This window comes from Neofelis nebulosa, chromosome 14, assembly GCF_028018385.1.
Source record: "Neofelis nebulosa isolate mNeoNeb1 chromosome 14, mNeoNeb1.pri, whole genome shotgun sequence".
Lineage (NCBI taxonomy): Eukaryota > Metazoa > Chordata > Mammalia > Carnivora > Felidae > Neofelis > Neofelis nebulosa.
Window position 1 is genome coordinate 47,231,777 of NC_080795.1, and position 19,659 is coordinate 47,251,435.

General features: G+C 44.2%; 1 long non-coding RNA gene across 6 annotated transcripts in view; it reads right to left on the reverse strand.

Annotated features, from left to right (window-relative positions):
- The window catches only part of LOC131494384 (uncharacterized), an 86,474-nt gene that overhangs the window by 27,547 nt on the left and 39,268 nt on the right, over nucleotides 1–19,659 (reverse strand). The gene's annotated exons all lie outside the window — the stretch shown is intronic.

Sequence of the window (19,659 nt, forward strand, 5' to 3'; positions counted from 1 at the left end):
TCTTCTGGAAACAGAATTAATGGGATTCTGATTTTCCTTTGAGGAACCAAGTCTTCACATAGTGCATACAATTTTCTGGAGACTGTTGTGCAATTTTCTGGGGACTGCCAAAGTAACGGCAGATGGCCCATATTAAGCCAGTCAGGCTGTCTCCCCTTGGATAATGAATCTTGATTGAAAAGAAGAAAGGACAGAAAACTGTTGAAGTTGGCACTAGGAAGAGATTTTCCCTTTGTCCTTGTTACCTGAATCCTCAGAATCACTCTAGTTCTTGTCCTGAGGGCTGGATGTTCAAGAGTTCTATAGATTTGTGGGCCACCTATATTCTTTCTTCTTTACTGTTTATTTATTTTGAAGGGGAGTGCAGAGAGAGAGAGAGAGAGAATCCCAAGTAGTTTCCTTACTCAGCACAGCCAGACATAGGGCTTGATCCCACAACCCTGGGATCATGACCTGAGCTGAAATCAAGAGTTGGAAGTTCAAACTAAGCCACCCAGGCGTCTCCACCTGTATTCTTAATAGATTATTTTTGTTAAAGGGAGTTAGAGTCCAAATTTGTGGCTTTCTACCAAGAACTTGGACAGAGATGTGAAAAGCTGCTCTGAGTTGCCTCCTACTAGATTGGGACTTTGGTGCTCCACCTACCTCATTGGGCCTCTTGTGCCTCTCACCCATAGATCAGAGACTAATGAATGACACTGATGGACAATGAATGAAATTAGTTAACCTACCAGCTACTTAGCTGGTTAAACATTCACCATCCCTCATCAGATTCCTCCATCAGATCACATCACTGTGGATGTGGATGAGCAAAGCCTGAATGAGCAAAGCCTGTTCCCTCTGTATCTATTCAGACAATGCACAAGTAATATCTTGGATTACCCCTGGAGGGCTAAGCACTGACTGGTCCCAATTCCTTTTCTCCCCATCAGTTCTATGCTTATGAGTCCCAATATTCTTCAGACTCAAGACTTCAATGAATTTAGACTAGATAAAGGACACATACCTGTTTTACATACATCTTTAATATGCATTAGAAAGAACATGGGACTGAGCACAAGAACACCTGAATTCAAATCCTAAGTTTACTACTTGCTATGTAGCCTTGGGCAAATGATTTCATTTCTCTTGAGCCTCAATTTCCTCATTTGCAAAACAGGGGTTGTAATTATTCTTGCTTTGCTTACCTTTCAGAGAGGTTGTAAGGATCAAATTAGATGCCGGATGTGATAGCAGGTAATTCCACCAGACAGTTTCTAAAGGACTGGGATCTTTTACCTGCATTCTAAGTACATGGCATAGCACCTGGGTCATAGTAAATACAACATGTTGGTTGAAGTAATCCACTTTGGGTGGGAACCAACTAGAATTGGGACTAAATTGGTGATGGGGAAAAAAGAGGAGCAGATCTAGGAGCATGGGGTCTCATTATTCTGTTGTCTTGTTCTTTGGCTCCTCTTTCAGGGCCCTTTATACTAGACTGAATTTTTGCAACACTGAAAACCTGGGTTTTCTTCCTCCCTGGTTGCCATTGACACTGGAACAGCCTGAAAGAACAGCTGAGCAATTCATCAGGTTCTTGTGGCTTAGAAGGACTGGGAGCCCACTCTAAATTAGATTTCTATTGACACACAGGCTCCAGTGGGGATGTTACAATTTGTGGTTACAAGCATTGTTCAGAGGTTGGGTGAAAGCTTTTGCTAAGCCCAGCTGCCTCAAGTTTTGCATCAACTTGGGCAAACTGCCAGCCCTTCTGCCACATTCTTTCCAGACCAGAAAGACTGAGTATCCATCACAAATTTTTCTAGAGTGAAATAAGCCAGCAATATATAGGCACATGTGCCCTTGGAATGAAGCAGAGATCAATGGGATTTTTTTTATAGTTAATTAAAGACTTATTTTTAATGTTTATTTATGTATTTCTTTTGAGAGGTGGCAAGGAGGGGGAAGGGCATAGAGAAAGAGAGGGAGAGAGAGAATCCCAAATAGGCTCCACACTGTCAGTTCAGATCCCGATGTGGGGCTCGATCTCACCAACAGTGAGATCATGACCTGAGCTGAAATCAAGAGTTGGACACGTAACTGACTGAGCCACCCGGGTGCCTCAAAAACTTATTTTTATTGAGGTCAAATTTATATTCAATACTACTCAGAGATCTTAAGACTACAACTGGATGAATTCTTTCAAAAGTATATACCTAAGTAACCAATCCCCCCAGTCAAGATGTAGAACATTTCTGTCATCCTAGAAAGTTGTCTTCTGTCCACTTCCTTTTAATCCTTGCCCAACCAGTAGGCAACAATTTTTCTGTCTTCCATTGGCATGAATTAGTTGCCTTTTCTACAATTTCTTATAAATGGAATTATACAGTATGCTGTTTTTTGGTCTACTTTTCTGTGCCTGGATTCTCGTTTTTGAGATATATCCTTGTTGCATGCATTTGTAACTGATTTTTTTAATTGCTAATATTTCATTATATGAATATACTACAATTTGTTTATCCATAATGTTTTTGATATTTATTCTCATTATTGAGTGTATGAGCCTCTCATTATTTTTTACTGCTGAGTAATATTCTATTATACAAATACACCATAATTTGTTTACCTCTCCTCTAGTTAAGAAACATTTGGGTTGTTTCTAGGTTTTGGCTATTATGAATAAAGATACTATAAAGATTCTTAAAAAGTCTTTGTGGATGTATGTTTTATCTACAAGTGCAACTGCTGGGTCACACAGTAGGTATATATTTAACTTCCTAAGAAACTGTCAGATCTTTTTCCCATAATGGTCGTACCATTTTACATTCCCACCAATAATGTATGAATTGCTTCATACCGTCACTTATACTTGTTTTTCAGTTTAATTGGATTACTGGGAATGATATTGCTGGTATCTGACAGGGTCAGTGGGATTTTAATGGAATTCTCTATACTTGCTACACACACTTCTAGGCAGGACAGATGAGGGCGATAGGAGGATCCTGGCATCAGTTAGGTGTTCTGGAATTCGACACTTGCCTTCTCCCTATACTTCACCAAGTTCTGCTGATATTTCCTTCATAATCTCCCCCATTTTTTGGACCCTTTTCCATTTCAGAGTTATCATTGTATTTAATGCTCTGACAGTTTTTATTCTGGGATTGAGCCCTCGAACCTAGGTCAAATTCTAGCTCCTGTTCCAGAAAAGAAGACATCCTTGAGGGCAAATAGTGTCAGGAAGAAAAGGTCTTACCTTCACCTCATCTCAGCCTATTGGCCTCCTTTAGGACACACTAGAGTGTGCAAGTCAGAGCAGATACCATGGCCATTCTATCATGTGGAACAGAAAGTTCTTTGGGTATTGAAGATGATTTACAGTAATCATAGGATTTAACCCAGTGATCATCAGAGCTTTATCAAGAGAATACAGTCAAGGATGACTTCAAAGTTTTGAGTCTAAAAAGGCATCTCTGTGGATCCTTAGACTTCAGTTCCAAAAACCTATTGGTTTAGGGGAGCTCTCCAGGGTACTGGACTTCTGCCTGAAAACCTCTCTGACACCAAAGACTAGTGTTCCATGCCTGCATCTAACTAATATCTGTGTTTTAAACATTGTCCTCCCTATACCAGCTTTAAATCCCAACTCAAATTCTGTATGCCTATGACTATCTTTAAGACATTCCCTCTACTCTCCCACCTCCCCAGTCACTCTGTTGGGTCAAGCTACCATGATCTTCCAGCTTAGTGCTTCTCAAAGTTTAATGTGCAAATGAATCATTTGGGGATCTTGTTAGAATGCAGATTCTATTTCTAGATTTGGGGAGGGACTAATATTCTGATGCTGCTGGTCTACGGATCACACTGAGTAGTAAGGCACTAACTGATTTTCCCACTACAACTCTTGTCCCTCAACAGTAAAGTTATCATTTTGAAAAACAAGACCTTTCAGTGACTCTAGTTACGCTAAGAATGAAATCTAGTCTCCTTCTTGTTGCCATAAGGCCCCTGCTTCATGAACTGGCATCTGTTTACCTTCCTTGCCACCTTAGGTACATCCTTCCCCCTCATTCTCTATTCTTCAGTCTCCTAGAACTTTGATTACACTTACAGAGGATAACATTCTTTCCAACCCCAGGGCTTTGCACGTGCCATTTCCCTCCTTGGAACCCCTTATTTTTTTGTGTGGAACTGCCTCTTTCTATTCTTTTTTTTTTTTTTTTAATGTATTTTATTTTATTTTTGGGACAGAGAGAGACAGAGCATGAACGGGTGAGGGGCAGAGAGAGAGGGAGACACAGAATCGGAAACAGGCTCCAGGCTCCGAGCCATCAGCCCAGAGCCTGACGCGGGGCTCGAACTCATGGACCACGAGATCGTGACCTGGCTGAAGTCGGACGCTTAACCGACTGCGCCACCCAGGTGCCCCACCTCTTTCTATTCTTTAGGGATCAGCCTAAACCTTCTTAGAAACATCCAACTGGAAGGTAAGCTCTATGGAGATATAAACATGTCTACTTTATTCCTCCTGTAGTCTCAGCACATAGTACACACTCAATAAATATTTGAATGAATAAATATAAATACCACAAGTTCTACCCAAACTGGTCTTGATTAACACAGGTTTTGTTGTTGGTTTGTTTGTTTGTTTGTTTGTTTACCAGTTTCAAGTAAATAACTTGTTCTCTGACTAGTACCTCCAATCACTGATTATTGCATCCTGAACAATTTCCCATAACCTTCTAATGGCTTTATCTCTAAATTTCCAGCTTGTTAACCCACTGTATTCTCCATCATCAGTTAGTGAACCTGAAACACGCAAATATGCCTATGTCCTAATGCCCAGAACCTATTAATATGGTACATTACATGGCAAGGGTGACACTGAGGATGTGAATAACTGAAGGATCTTGAGATGGGAAGATTTTCCTGGATTATCTAGGATCAGAGTCAAAGAAAGGTGATGACAAAAGCAGAGGTTAGAGAGAGAGAGAAAGAGAGAGAGAGAGAGAGAGAGAGAGAGACTTGAAGTTGCTATGGTCCTGGTTTTGAAGATGGAGGAAAGGGTGATGAGCTAAGGAATGCAGATGACCTTTAGAAGCTTGAAAAGGCAAGGACTTCTTATCTCCAGAACTGTAACATAATGAACCTGTGTTAGTTTAAGCCACTAAATTTGTGGCAACTTGTTACATCAGCAGTTAATAACATAGAGAACATTCCAAAACTTAAGTTCCCAGATACCAGCCAAGGGTCATCTCTGCAAGCAGGTCTTTCTAAAGAGCAGCATCAGCCTACAATGTTAACTTTCTCCTGGACAAGCCGACGGCCGGCCAATCATGTAACATGTGAGAGGAATCAGCCAACATCAGCAGGGCTGTCTACCCACACCACAGCAGGCTGCAGAAGTCCGGAGAAGACCCAAAGAACTGCCCAAGATATTATTACTGTGGGCAATAACATTAAATATTTATTATTTTAAGCCAGTGAATTTTATGATGGTCTGTTATGCGGCAACAGCTAAGTCACGTGGAATTTGAGAACTCTGAATAGGAATTCATGAGCCCGACCCGTATGCTTCATCTTATCTTTTGTTCAGGAACGGCTTTATTTACACTGGTGTACGTCATGTCAACCACTCTTTGTTCTTTTCCTATCCCCATACTTTCCTCCATGTCATACCCTTATCTGGAATGTCTTTTTCCTCCACATCTTTGCCTACTAGTTCAGAATGTAACTGACAGACATTTGGCATGGACTTTTGTGAGCATCTGACTTTGCAAATCTAGTCAATTGGTGCCATTTGGAATTTGGTGACGATCAGGCGGTGTGTTACTAGTATTAAAGAGGCATTTAAGTCATTGCCGTCTGTAAGCTCTCAAAAGAGCGAACACTTTAGGAAACGTTCCCCTTGGGTGAGAAAGCAGAGTTGGTGAAGAGAGCTGCCAGTTGTTTTTTCCCGTCGGTAAGAAGGAGGTTTGTTGGTCCTTTGAAGGCTTATGGGACTCTTACTTCTTCCGTCCCACAGCCGAACACTGTCTGGTACTCTCACTGGCACTTTATGACTGTGTTTATAAATGCTAAGAGCTCATCTGGCCCAAAGTTAGGCAGCTTGTTGTCTTTCGTTGCCATTTAAGAGTTAAAGCTAGCTACAGAGTCCTGAAATCGGCCAGTGTTCTGAGGGAAGAGCTGCAAATCTTGTTGACAACCACAAAATGGCGACTCAGCAAACGCTCTTATTGAGTTGTAAAAAAGAAACACAACAGGGGCGCCTGGGTGGCGCCGTCGGTTAAGCGTCCGACTTCAGCCAGGTCACGATCTCGCGGTCCGTGAGTTCGAGCCCCGCGTCGGGCTCTGGGCTGATGGCTCGGAGCCTGGAGCCTGTTTCCGATTCTGTGTCTCCCTCTCTCTCTGCCCCTCCCCCGTTCGTGCTCTGTCTCTCTCTGTCCCAAAAATAAATAAAAAACGTTGAAAAAAAAAAAACAAAACAAAAAAAACCCACAACAACCAGTATTTATGGAGTGCTTACTCCGTGCCAAGCTTGGGGTTCAGTTATAGAGGTATGGAGTTGAATAATATAGAGATAGTTCTTAACCTCATGGAAATTGTTATATTGTGTAAAAACAATAGTTAATGTCAGAAGCAAATAATATCCCTAGGTCAGCAATGAGATATAAAGGCATCTGAAGACAAAAAGAAAAAATCTGACAATCATGATGTCATCTTAAGAATATCCTAATATCTTTTGCGTGATATGACCTATACATTTCTAATTTTTGTACCAATATTTCATAACAGTCCCATACTCAGTGATACTTATTGAGTACTAACTATATTCTAGGCACTCTGAGGAAAACATGAAGAAGACCAATATAGTCCCTCCCCCCGTGATTCATGCATTCTATCTAAACACTAATAGAATGAACAAAATATCTGGGCCACAAAAGTGTGGTTCATATTATATTCTTTGTATATTCTGCATTATTGCAATTTTCGAATTTTGTTATATCATCAAACACACTCCTAAAAATTATGTTATTTTCTGGCCAAGCTCTTTGATACATAGAGAGAGATGCAGATTATGTGGGTAGTCAGAGTTAGATTATGAATGAACTGCAAGAATGAAAGAGCAGACCTTGGGACTTCTGGTGATGTTTTCAATGGACCACCAGAGCATCTCACTATTCGTATAACGAACATTGTGAAAAGAGCACCGCACTTGAAATCAAGAGTTCTTGGTGGACCCTTGGCCATGAAACACTGCCGTGTGGTTTTGGGTAAATGACTTTAGACCTTCTGTCTCCTATAAAAACAAGAATTTCAGCTCTGCTCCGCTCCAAAGATCGGTAACTCTCTGATCTATTTTTCCCATATAGTTGTTATTCAAATTCCTCGGTGACTTCTGAAAGTTTAAATTTAGTAGAGAGAACCGGCTATCTAGATACAGAACTGTCCGTAAAGTCACACTTTACTACTATTCATTTCAGCAGCAAGAACATGAGCAGCAAAGTACATTTGCCAATTAACCAGGGTTTCTTTGTGTTTAGGCAAACAGGATTTGGGGCACTAGCCTGGTAGGATCACTGACTCTGAAAGCCTGTTTTAGCCACTGTTTCAGAAAGAACACTGAGCTTCAATTTCAGGATGTTAGCCCTGGCACAGGGACTGGGACATAGAGGGGTGGTGCTAAGGCGCGTGTGGCCTTTGTAATTCTGCTCACCCACAGACCTACAGACTCAAAGTCCTGGAGGAATTTGCCTTTCAAATTTTTTTTTTTTTTTTCCTGCAGCAGAGCATGAATGGCTTCTGCCTTAGCCACTCGGGAACCCCTGGGGATGAAGGGTTTGCAATTCAGTCACCTTAAAAGCCACCAGGCTGGTTAGGGAGTTTTCTGAGCTTGAAAATGTAAGTAGGAGTCAAGCAAAAGGAAAAATCTAAAGATGTTATTGAAGCCCCCCCAGCAAATATTGGTGCTTTAAGAATATCAGAATACTTTTTGGAGGGGAGACCATCTAATTGCTTCTCACGAGGGAACCTTGCACACGTCAACTCTGACAGCACCAAATTGATGGCTCACTCCTTAAACCCCGGGTGAAGAAGGATGGCATGGGCTAATAAATATTAATGAGGCCATCTCAGGCATCAATATTTATAAAGAATTATTAATGTGTAAAAGACAGAGGGCGATGGGGGGCGGGGGCGAGGGATAGAGGGCACACTGCCACTAGCTGCTACCTGGCTGCAAAGGAATTCCTGCCCCTGGCTGAAAGCCACCTCTCCAGATACCCTTTCTCTCCCCACTCCCATCCGTACCAGGCCTCGTTATTTAGAGAGCCAACTTCTTTTTACAAAAGGTACATTTTGATTACTCATAGTTGAATATCTCTTCCTCCCATCTTCGTGGTAAATATCTAACCCAGCATGACATTTCCTGTGCCCCTGTGGATTCCCAGGTTCTTCTGGTATCTGTCATGACTGTTCAGGTAATGCAAGCACTTTTTATTTTTATTTATTTATTTATTTTTTAAATTTTTTTTTCAACGTTTTTTTATTTATTTTTGGGACAGAGAGAGACAGAGCATGAACGGGGGAGGGGCAGAGAGAGAGGGAGACACAGAATCGGAAACAGGCTCCAGGCTCCGAGCCATCAGCCCAGAGACTGACGCGGGGCTCGAACTCACGGACCGCGAGATCGTGACCTGGCTGAAGTCGGACGCTTAACCGACTGCGCCACCCAGGCGCCCCGCAAGCACTTTTTAATATTAGCCTGAGTAAAACACGGTGTGAAGGTGAGTCTGTTGTTAGCAAGATTAAATGTTGTAAGGCTTGCTGGTAGGATTAAATGAGTGAATGCACATGAAGTCCTTAGCACAGCCTCAGACATATGGGAAGCATTGGTACACTTCGCTAGCAAATTCATCAGGGCTCTGGCAGGAACCAGATGGCACGTTCAGACTAAATAATCCCAGGAGGGTTTAATAAAGGGTCTACAGGAATTTACAAAGGTATGGACAGCATTATGAGGGTTAAGGACGAGGGATACTGCAGTAATGTGGGGACACTGAAGGTAAAAGCCCTCAATGAGTTAGGGCCAGGGCAGGGAGTGGTTCGCTGAACCCAGAAAGGGCTGCAGGGATCGCCTCCCTGACCAGAGCTGTGGCTTTCCCCAAAGGAATACAGCCAGCCCACGTGATCTGAAGGGAGGGAGCACCACACCCTGGGGAACAAATGCTGCTCCTTGTCTCTCCTCCTTCCCCCTCCCTCGATTCCCGCCAGCACCTCCTTTCAGCTGAACCCAACTAGAGGGGAACCTGTTTTTACAGTCCACATGGGTCAGCCTTCCAGGGCTTAAAATAGGAGGGACAGGCAAGCAGAAACTACCCAGGAGAGCTAGCATTAAACTCTCACCTGTTTAGGGGCGCCCGGGTGGCTCAGTCAATTGAGTGTCTGACTCTTAATTTTGGCTAGGGTCGTGATCCCAAGGTCACGGGATCGAGCCCTACATTGGGCTCCACGCTCAGGATGGAGCCTGCTTAAGATGTTCTCTGTCTCTCTCTCCCCCTCGGTCCCTCTCCCCCATGCATGCTCTAACAACAACAACAACAGCAACAACAAAATAAAATCTTACCTGTTCTGACTAGCTGAGGAGACAACTAGTCAATCTAAGTTAAAGAGACATCTGAACTACCAACTAGCCTATGAGACCCAGCATGGGAATCAGGAATGTTCCCTGGGCGGGGGGTGGGGGGGAGGGTGATCACTGCAGTAAATAAATAAGAAACCACATTTAGTTAGTGCCTCAGTTATATGTAAATAGTACTTCTAAACCAAATGAGAGTTTGAAAACAATTTGTTTTCTTCGAGTAGTGTATGCTTCCTCTTTTATGCTACTCATTCAGCAGACGGAGATAAAATTTACTCAATGCTCTTCTGAATTCATCCTAATTCCTGATCCAGTTGAATCCCATTGAATAAAAATTCTATTCTGATACATTTCAAAGATTCAATCAAATAATTCTGGGATATTCAAGACCTGGAAGTTGTATTACTTTGTGTGTATTACTTTGTGAGGGCTGCCACAACAAAGCATCACAACTGAATGACTTGGAAATATATCGTCTCATGCTTTTGGAGGCTAGCCGTCGGCGATCAGGATGTCTGCAGGGCTATGCTCCCTCTGAGGGCACTAGCAAAGAATCTGTTCTATTTTTTTTTTTTAATTTTTTTTAACGTTTTATTTATTTTTGAGACAGAGAGAGACAGAGCATGAACGGGGGAGGGGCAGAGAGAGAGGGAGACACAGAATCGGAAGCAGGCTCCAGGCTCTGAGCCATCAGCCCAGAGCCCGACGCGGGGCTTGAACTCATGGACCGCGAGATCGTGACCTGAGCCGAAGTCGGACGTTTAACCGACTGAGCCACCCAGGCGCCCTGCAAAGAATCTGTTCTAAATCTCTTTCTTAGTTTCTGGTAGTTCCTTGACTGGTAGCAGCGTATTCCAATCCTCACATGGTGTTCTCCCTGTGTGCATATCTGTCTCTGTGTCCAAATTTTCTCTTTTTATAAGGACACCAATTATATTGGATTGGGGCCCACCCAAATGACCTCACTTCAGCTTGATTACCTCTGTAAAGATCCTATGTCCAAATAAGGTCACGTTCTGAGGTACTGAAGGTTAGTACCCCAACATAACTTCTTGGGGGGCACAATTCAACTCCTAACAGAATTCTTTGGGCTAGCGTGTCCTCCTCAGGCAGACAATAAGAGCTGGCTGTGGGGTTATCTCTGTGTCCTGCCTTCATGAAGGAGAGCATCTTCCTGTGGGGAATGATAGGCTATAGTTGGGGGCAGCTTCACGAAACCTGGGGCCCCAGATGAGATGACTCCCTGATATTAAGAAACAAAGAGTAAGAGCAAAATTAATATAAATCAGCTATTTAAAAGGGAATCCAGGGTTGCGTGTGAGAAAACAAAGCAGTCGATGTTATAGTAGCAGCAGGGTTCAGAGCCCCTTAGGGACTTGCAGAAGGAAAGCTTCTCCTGGGCACTCTTGGAAGCAGACCAGCCATCAGTGCCCCCCCACCCCCCACCATAAAGCTTCTGAGAGCCCACAGCACATCTAGGCCAAATCAGAACCTATCTGCAACAGTTTCGACCAACAACCCCGAAACAATTTGAACATGCTTAGCCTATTACTTTCTCACCAGCCTCTTGCCCCTAAAATCCTTGGTCAGTGACAAAAAAGCAACTTGTTTTCTCTTCCTCTCCCTGGTCCCGTCTTCTTCCTGCCCCTCCCTGGCCCCCAGTATCTCCTACCCTTTCTTGTATGTCTTCTCCCTTACTGCTAAGCACAAAAATGAATGTTGATATTTCCCAGGATTTTGTCCTTGGCCCATCCACTGTTCTTCTTTTGTGCAGTCCAAGGATAACCTTACTCAGTGTCATGATTTCAACCACAGTCTATATGCAATTTCTCGGTTCTCCGTGTCTGTGTCAGAGCTCTGCATTGTCTCTGTTAAACCACTTGCTACAGCGAGTTTTCATCTTTTTCACTAAACCATCTCTTGTTTGTCATTGTATTTCCTGGTGCCTCAGAATGATTGACATGGTTGTCAGTCAATAAATATTTGCTGAATTGTACAGTATAAAACGACTCCAAAATATTTATCTTGATACCCCTCCTAAGCTTCAGACGCCTCCTTACATCTGCCATCTTGCTGTTCCATGGGTGCGCATGTGTTCAAAACTGGACCACTCCCAGTCTGCTTTGCTATCTCGGGATGGCCCAACCATTGCCCTCACTGCTCACACTGGAAACCCAAGAAGCCATACTTTATTCCTCTCCCCTGCACCCTCCATTTTCAGTCAGTCATGAGGCCCTAAATATTTCTCACACTTACCCCTTCTCTAGTCCACCCCCCACTAGAGTGCAGGCTCGTGCATCCATTTTGTTCACCTGCAAGATTCCTGGTACCTGCAATTGAGCCTGCCACAGAATAGGTGCCCCAACATATTTGTTGAATGAATGAATCCCACTAACACTGTCTATTTCAGTTATCTGGGCTGCTTCACAAACCTACCCTAAAGCAACACTCATTTATTATTCTGATGGGTGGTTCGTGGGCTGGTCTTGCCAGGGCTCACTTAGCAGTTGTAGGCAGAGGGTTGCTGGAATGACTATCTGACTGGGATGCTCAGTTCTCCACCTTGTCTCTCATCATCCAGTCGGCTTGCCTGACTTCTGGGTAGCATGGTGGTCTCAGAGTTCCAAGAGGGAGAACCTGAAGCTGCATGGCCTCTTGAGGCCTAGGCTTGAAAGTCACATAAGGTCATGTCTACTGATGTCTACTGATGCACTCTACTGATAAAACCCTGTGACAAGACGAGGGCAAATTCAAAGGTGTGAAAGATAAACACCTCTTCCTCAGAGGAGTGGTGATGCCACATCACAAAAGGGTGTGAACACAGGAAATCCTCGGTCACTAGAGAACAACCACATCATCTCTCTCCCAGTTGCCTGCAGCAGCCACCAACCTCCCGAGCTAATGCACCCTTCAGATCTGTTTTCCACATAGCTTCCAGAACCATCCTCGCAAAGCAAAGATCTGACCCTGCTGTCAACTCCCTTCGTTTTCTTCCAAAAGGTAGAAGCTGCCAAAAAGGACAGCCTTTGAATAGCAAACGGTTAGCTGTAATTACGGCTCCATCTACCTTCCAGTGACAGTATTTTGGTGCAGTGCAGAAGGAAACGCACGGACACGCGCACCCACTGGCCTGCTCAGGACGTGGTGACGAGGCATCGAGACACCCCCACTGAGTGCGGGCGGCAGCAGCCTGCAGTTGCTTTTACAATTTGGCCATCTCCCCATTTTGACTGCGAGCTGAAATCTCGCAAAATGGGGAGTGGCAAGGGGGCAAGCTGAACAGAAGGGAGGTTCTGCGCATGCACACACACACACACACACACACACACACACACGCACACACCCCAGGCGGTTGGGAAAAGGCAAAACCTGCGGGAAGAAGGGTGGCAAGGGGAACGCAGCCGGGATCTTTCTCCCTCCTGCTTCAGTTCTCTTTCGGTAACTAAGAACATCCACGGAAGCTGGAGTGAGGGAGAGTGTGCGCTTTCCTTATCTTTTTATTCGTTGTTAATTTCAATTTACGGATTGTCAGCATTTGAAAGCTATGGCAGGCGTCTTCAATGCTTTTGCTAACGAGCTTCTCAGCGCCAAGTTGCCATCATTAGCATCGTGGGGAAGTACTTCCCCAGCACCCACCAAATGCTCCTGGGTAGTGTTGCCTGGTTCTGTTTCTGCACAGGCTGTGTCCTCAGAGCACCCAGCAGGAGATGATGGAGAATCCTGAGATTGAAGGGATGCAGGGATGGCCTAAGGTGCAGGAAATGCATCTCTGCAGATTCCATTTCCCTGGTGCATGGTTCACGTTCCAAGCTGTGAGATGAAGGAGGAATGGCAGGTGGCTCCTGTTTACAGGGCAAGTGGGCAGAAGGGGGATCAGCTCAAAATGCACCCCATCCAACCTTTTCTTGTAGGCCTCAGCACCAGGGAGCACTTGGAGGTTCTCACTGTTCTCAACAGAATGACAGAGGAGAGGGTGTTAGCAGTGAAAGGAAGAAATAGGTGTGGGTCTAGGACAATGGGAAAACCAGAAAAAAGGAGGTGCACCGGGGACAATCAGGATGGGGCACCCAGAGCCAGGGCTCCTATGTTTGAAGCCTGGGTGTTTCCTTACCCTTCCTGGCAAGGTGATGGGAGCTAGAATGCCCATGTGGTGGCCACCAAGACAGGCAGCCCTAGGGCTTCAGAAATCTGGGACCTTGGAAGCTGAAGACACTAGAAGACAACAGACATGGAATGCAATGGAATTAGACTGGGGGCCCCAGACACATCTGCCAGCTAACTCTGCCTTTGCTCCTGCTTGTAATTGGAACCGGAGATAGAATCTTGGCAAGTGGGGATGCCAGCTTACAGCACGGAACACGGTTTTCTAATGTAACCAAGGTCTCTTGCTCTACCAGGTGGGTACAACAACCTCCCGCCCCTGGAGTGGAGGCCCCTCATGCCTCCATTAGCAGGAAGTCCACACCGTCCCTCATCAGGTCATGGAATCCCAGAGCCCTGGGGGCTTCCCCAGTGCAAGGGATCAGTCCTATCACTCCTACCTCATGGGAAGAAACCATAAGTCCGGTCATCCCATCAAAGGCACCTCTTCTCTGCCCTTTTTTTTTTTTTTTTTTAATTTTTTTTTCAACGTTTTTTATTTATTTTTGGGACAGAGCATGAACGGGGGAGGGTCAGAGAGAGAGGGAGACACAGAATCGGAAACAGGCTCCAGGCTCCGAGCTGTCAGCACAGAGCCCGACGCGGGGCTTGAACTCACGGACCGCGAGATCGTGACCTGGCTGAAGTCGGCCGCTTAACCGACTGCGCCACCCAGGCGCCCCACTTCTCTGCCCTTTTTGCCACCGCATGACATCACTGGAAGACTATCATCTTCGCACTTGAAGAAAAACCCCACATCTTCGGCAAACTCCAAGCTTCATACGGCAGTGATTTGGGGGCAGGACTCACTCTCCTCCATCTGCCCTAGAATTCTAGCCCCCCAACCCCTATGTGTTTCCATAGCAGTATCCTTACCTACTTTTAAGTAATCTCTACGCCCAACGTGGGGCTCAAACTCATGATTCTGAGATCGAAAGTCTCATGCTCTTCTGACTGAGCTGGCCAGGTGCCCCTCCATAGCAGACTTCTTAATCACACCTCTTTGACAGCCCTTTCCACATAGCCTCGCTATTATTTCTCTAAAAATCTCTTTCTCTGTCAGAACTTGTATACAGCGCCTGATGTATATTGTGTTCATTGAATGAATGAATGAAAGAACGTTACTTTAAGAAACACCTAAAATCCCGGCTTATATTTATATAGACCTGCAAGCGAGTAAAGAAGGAATATAGATAACAGAAGTAGGCTAAAATCTTGAAGTTACACAGGGGGCATCAAAAGATGTTATTTCATTCCCTTGCTTTGATAATTAGAAAAATATATATTCAAATATTTTTAAAGAGATAGATGGCTTCTTCAGTCCTCTACAGTTATCCGTTCAAGCGGCTCCTATGATTTTACATGAGGAACCTGAGGCTCGGATTGGTTGACTTGACCAAGGTCGCACAGCTAAAAAGCCGAGGAGGTAGGTCCTGTACTGAGTCTCTCTGCCTCCAAGCCTCTTTCCTCCAGGCCACACCGATTTCCTTGTGATCCCTCACTTAAAACCATTGATTTATTTGTTTGCTAATTTAAGCTCCTAGCCTAGAGTAGGCACTGTTTTAGGACTTATGCATAAAAGGATACAAAAAAAATCTATATATCCTGCCTGGTGGGTCAGAGAAGGCTGACAGAGCAGTAGCATCTGAGCTAGGCCTGCCTCTCCTGATTGAGCCAGTAAATCCCCTTTTGACAGAAGCTAGCATGAGCAATGATATGTAACTTGCAACTAAAAGTTTCCTCATACATGTTATATGGATGTAGCAGAATTTATTAACCAATCTAATATTGTTGGACATTTAGGTTGTTTCTAAAATTTCACTATTAATAATAAGATTATGATGAACCTTTTGTTTTATTTATTTATTTATTTATTTAATTTTTTAATATTTATTCATCTTTGAGATGACAGAGAGAGACACAGCGTGAGTGGGGGAGGAGCAGAGAGAGAGGGAAACACAGAATCTGAAGTAGGCTCCAGGCTCTGAGCTGCGTCAGCACAGAGCCTGATGTGGGACTCAACCTCACTGACTGCGAGAATATGACCTGAGCTGAAGTCAGACGCTTAACCGACCGAGCCACCCAGGCGCCCCTATAATGAACCTTTTCAAAAAAGATTTTACTGGGGCGCCTGGGTGGCTCAGTCGGTTAAGTGTCCGACTTCGGCTCAGGTAGTGATCTCGTGGTCCATGAGTTCGAGCCCCGCATCGGACTCTGTGCTGACAGCTCAGAGCCTGGAGCCTGTTTCAGATTCTGTGCCAACCTCTCTCTGACCCTCCCCCGTTCATGCTCTGTCTCTCTCTGTCTCAAAAATAAATAAACGTTAAAAAAAATTAAAAAAAAATAATAAAATTAAAAAAAATAAAAAAGATTTTATTTTTAAGTAATCTCTACACCAAACATGGGACTCAAATTTACAACTCTGAGATCAAGAGTCACACGCTCCACTGACTGAGCCAGCCAAGTGCCCCTATGATGAACCTTTCTGCATATGCCTGTTTGTATACGTGTCTCAAAGCATCGAGGATACGTCTTTGATCTGTTACCATGTTGCCTTCCAGAAAGATTTGGATCAATTACTCTTCCGCCGTAATTGCAAAAGAATGCCAATTTCTCCCCAATAACCTACTTCCTAACTGCAAGGCCCTGTATAAGGATCAGGATAATATGCATAAAAAAACTTTACAAATAGTTATTAAATTTTTACCTATTATCAAAGAGCTTTCCTCTTAAGAAGGGAAACTATTATGTTTTGGGTGCTTCCTATGTGCTGGGCACTATACTAAGAACTTCCCATGCATCATGCTTTTTAAACTTCATAACAACTCTTTGAGAAAGGGACTATTTTTTATTGAAATATAACTGACATACAATATTCTGTTAGTTGCGTGTGTGTATAACACAGTGATTTGACTTTTGTAAACACTGAAAACTGATCACCACAATAAGTCTAGCTACTGTCTGTCACCTTACAAAGTTAATTCAGTATTATTCACTGTTCTGAAAGGGACTCTTATTATCCCCATTTCATAGGGGAAAAAACCGAATTAAAGTAATTTGTCCAATTTGCAAAGCCAGCATTGGAACCCAGATCAGTCTGATTTCAGCTTCTCACTCTTACCGTTGCTTATGTTAAGCGGAATGTCGAAGTATGAAATAGCGGGGGCATCAGACACATAACAGTTAACAATACTACCAGGCAAAGTTAGGTACTAGGTAAGTTAAACAGATGGCTATGCAAGGTAAATGTGTGCCTTAGCTAGGGTGACCCAGCCCCGGCTCTCGGACGGCAGGTGAAGGTGAAAACATACGTAGCCTGGCAGATAATACTCCTCAAAGACATTTCTCCCTCGTTTCTTTTCCACTGCCAGGCACCCCCCAACTCAGTGTGGGCATCCCTTCCTCACCGAAGACGGTGCTGCGGATCGTCCAGAACTTCCTCATGTCATTTTCATCAACATTCCCTGGTTCATAAAAAAACTCAGAAGGTGTTAAGATTCCTACTTGTTCTTGAGTCGTTGATTATTACAAGTCATTGATTTGGGTAATAACTATTACCCAAGAAAGACTAGTTTTTTTTTTCCCTATCTACTCCCCTTGTATTTTTATTCAAACCAAGAAGCCTCGCTTAATTATAAAAGTAATTCATTTTCATGCTACTGCAAAATGAAAATATGAGTCAAATACACCAATTACATTTCTCTCCTTTTAGTAGCTATCCAGGTACTTTGAAAACTGCTCACAAGTCTTTGGAGACAGTCAACTGGCTTCCGGTCTCCTCCCAGACTGGTGCTCAGGTGCCCACGTCCCAACTTAGGGCTGTCAGTTAACACAGATCAGTCTTATCAGGCTGTGGGCCTGAGGCCTTGGACACACCTGCCACACTCCCATGTCATCCCTTTGGGACGAAGGGGGGTGAGCTGCCCACGTGATGTGCGACTTTGTGGCGTCCTGGTAAAGAGATACAGGGACTCTGCCAGTTTACGTTGATGACCTGAGGTCAGCTTCTATATCTGTTTCCTCATCTGCAAATCGGTGAAAAATTACATTCTCGGGGCCTTTGTGGGTATTAAATGAGACACTGTATATTAAACTCTTCGCCCTATGCTCGGCACATATTGTGTTCAAAACATAATTGTATACGCGGCTTCACACTGGGAACAAGAAGGGAAAAGATGTCCTTTCAAGACCCCTGTCTTGAACCTCAAACAGCTCTGCCTCTCCATTCCCTGGGCTCCGTATTCCTCTGAACCTTTGGGAAGCAGAAGGTAACAACGAAGGAGACCACACCACCTCTCCTAACACTCTCAATGCCATCATCACAGATCCAAGGTCTGTCTCAGCTGCCTGTTTTGGCTACTACCTTTGTTCCTGCTTATATCATGCATTTTCCCCTAGAGAAAACCCAGAGGCATTCCTTGTTCTTCCTCTCGCTTGGCCTCCTGCACGGCTACAGTGCGAACAACAGTTGGAGTTGCAGGATTGAAGAAAAATAATGAAAATGATGAATTCATACCCATTTGCACATTAAAAAAAACCTCTGCTTTCATCAAAGCAGAAGGTGAAAGAACATTCCTAATCTGCTTCAGGTTATTTAAAGTTACATTCTTATAACAATAGAGTTAATAAAAGATTGTGTACAATTCACTCTATCTTAAGCCAGATGTTCACAAAGCATGCCCTATAGAATACCTGTTCAGAAGAATGTTAGCAACACAACATTAAAGAAAATCCCTTGCTAGCAGAACATGGGAAAAGGTGGGCTAAGCAAAATTTAAATTGTAGGACTCTCTCAAGGCCACAAGATGAAAAGTGCACACTGAAATCTCCAATGGGGGTTATGGTGTGTGATATTTTCCAAATTGGACTTCAAGCTCTGTTTTTGAGGAACATCTCAGAGGACGTGCGTTCTTCTCGACCCACTTTGGAAAACAGATACAAATCCAAGGAAGATCACATTTAACGACTGTTCTAGAAATAGAAGTGAGGCTGAGAATGATATACTTGAAGATAACCAGAGAACCTGTCCTTCTGTTGCCAGACAACAGGAATTTAAGAGGAAAGGGAGGGTAGTGGTTAGTCCTCTACCAAACTGGGGCAGTAGATTTTGGGGACAAAGCAGCACCTATGTAAAGAGCTCTTTTGCCCTGGACAGTTGTCACCGAAGGGGAAAATCAAACATGCCCTAAAAAGAACATATGCTACATAAACATGGCATGGTAGAGGGCAGCGGAGAATGGTGTGGGGTATGTTGGGGGGAGTGCATTCCTCTCTTCAGCTTTTTGGAAATATGGTAGAATTACGCAAAGGAACTAAGCCAGTGCCAGCGATTATTAAATAAAAGGTCCAACCGTGTATTTCTGCAACAGTATACAAAAATCACAACTTCTTTGACCACATGGGAAAAAAGAAGAAAACTAGGAGTGCTTTGGGTTTGCCTCACTTAGACTTAAAACCACTACACCTGAGTGACTCATACTTCTCTCCCTCCCTCTCTACGTATCAGTCATGCTACTCCTGCTCGTGAGGCCTCTGTCCTTGGCCACCGACTTCCCCCCCCACCTCTGTCTCATCCCAACCTCAGACAGGATATATCCCTTAGTTTAGGGCTATTTCACTTGCCTGTGGCAACAAACGAACAAATGTATTGGTGCATCGCACTGAAGAGCTGAAGAGGAGTCTGGGCTCAGGCCCAGCGTGAGCAGCGTGAGGGGGCCTGGGTCAAGGTCATGAGGACCCAGGTCTCTCTGCTGCATCTTTTGGCTCCACTCTTCTGTGTGCTGGCTGGCTCCGTACTCGAGCTCCACAGCTTGGCCAGATGGCTGTGACCCCCCCATGCCCGGCAGATACAGCGCTCTCTTCCCCAGAAGTCCCTGCAGTGGTCACCACTGAATCTCACT